Raw genomic sequence first — 2,250 nt, 5'->3', positions numbered from 1 at the left:
TAAAAGGCAATTATTTATTTATTTATTTATTTTTATGGTTTAACAACTTAAAAGAATCGAATGAAAAAAATAGAAAAAAAAATTTACTTTTAAATGTCGTCGTATACATTTCAACATTTTTTTACATTAAAAAAAGGAAAAAAAAAGGAAAAAAAAGGATATATGTGTAATTATTTATATTTCGGCATAGTTATAAATTTTTTTTCCTTTTTCTTTTTTCTTTTTTTTTTTAAATGTAAACTTTTAAAAAAAAAGATTTTTTTTTTTATTTATTTTACATAAATTTTTTTTTTTTACCTGAATCAAAAAAAAAAAAAAAAACATCAACATTGTTTATTAGATAAAAAATTTGAAATATGAGATAGATATGAATATATATAATGTAAATAATTTTCTTCTTTTTTTCCTTTTTTCCATAATTATAAAAAAAATTTATTTTATTTCTTCTTCTTCTTCTTCTTTGCACAAAAAAAAAGTTAGTGGTTTTTTTTTAAATAAAACTTTTTTGTTCATTTGGTTACGTGTGGTATTATCATGCCAGAGCCTGAGGCATTCAATAAGTTTAAAAACTCTCATATAGAAAAGAAAGACTTTGAAATATTGTTTAATATGAAAAAAAAAAAAAAAAGAAAAGTGTAATCCTATTTCTAAACTTCTTTTTTTCTTCTTTACAAATTGACTTATTAATCAAAGTTATTCTTTTTCTTTTTTTTTCTTTTTCAAATCAAAAAAAAAAAAAAAAAAAAAATTGGATTATTTCGAATAACTAAACTTTATTTAAAACCAAAAAAAAAAAAAAAATTAATAAAATCAACGTGTAATAAAATTTAAAATAAAAAAAAAAACTAACATTTATTAATTTTTTCAATTCTTTTACATCTATCTAAAAGAAAATAATAATAATGATAATAATACAAATCCCATAGAATAAGATGGACTCGAAAAGACTTTTATAGGAATTTATGTGGTGACGTTTAGGTTATATAAAAGACGAAAACATATTCGATGACGTAGAATATCCGATATTTATTCCCTAGGGAACAATGTGAGAAACCTGAAAATAAATGTTGAAAACAATCCGACAAACACATGACGAATATGTCGTGATAATAATAATAATAATGCTGCTAAGGATAAAATTTTCCGAATCATTTTTTTGCGCGATTTTTTTTTTTTTTAATTAAGTTAAATGAAATTTTAAATGTATAAAAAAAAGGAGGTTTTTTTTTTTATTCGAGAATAAAAGAAATTTTGTTTTTCCGGATAGGAAAAAGGAAAATTTAGTCGAAAACACTTTTTTTTGTTTGTTTGTTTTAAAACACAAATTTATTTATAAATTATTATTATTATTATTTTTTTTTTTTTTTTGGGAAAATGTATATTTCGAATGAATAAAATTTATTATATTTCGCACCGTAGTAATAAAACCGTTTTTTTTTTTTTAAACGGAATGCATTTTTTTTTATTTATTATCAATTAATAACTGCAGTGGTAGTAGTGGAGTAGTGGTGGTGGTGGTAGCATTAATAGCAGTAGTAATAATAATAAATTGATCTTTGTTAATCCCGATAATAATTTTTTTAATTAGGGAACGAAAAAAAAAAAAAAAACAAAATTTATTTCGTCCTTTATTGCTTTTATACAAAAAAATTACCCAAAATGAATTTTCGAAAACGTGTATTACTAATTAAAAAAACGTTTTTTTTTTTTTAAATTCAAACAATGCGCATAAATATACATACGTCATCATTTATTATTATTATTATTATTTTTTTTGTCATACGTGTATTGAATAATAATAATAATAAAATAACAACACCGCAAGTCGAATTAAAACAATTTTTTTTTTTAATTGTTATTTTAAATATAATAATAAGAAGTAATTAAATTTTCTTACAAAAGAATCATAATTAAAAATAATAATAATAATGATGATAATAATAATAAATGAGTTTGGCGTAATAATAATAATAATAATAATAATAATCATTAAATTATAAATTAGCAGTAAAAGTAATTTTTTTTGAAAAATAAAATATCGTTAAAAATTTTATAGTAATAATAATAATAATATTAAGAAAATTTAGATTGATTAAAATTAATTTGCAATTAAAATTAAAATTTATTATTATTATCATTATTTCTTTGGAAAAAAAAAAACCTTTTATTTAATTAAATAAAATAATATATATATATATATATATATATATATATATATATATATATATATATATATATATATATATATAT

The sequence above is a fragment of the Pediculus humanus genome, genomic scaffold (genome assembly GCF_000006295.1).
Source record: "Pediculus humanus corporis 1103172108177 genomic scaffold, whole genome shotgun sequence".
NCBI classification, from domain to species: Eukaryota; Metazoa; Arthropoda; class Insecta; order Psocodea; family Pediculidae; genus Pediculus; species Pediculus humanus.
Note: the sequence above shows the minus strand (reverse complement) of the source record.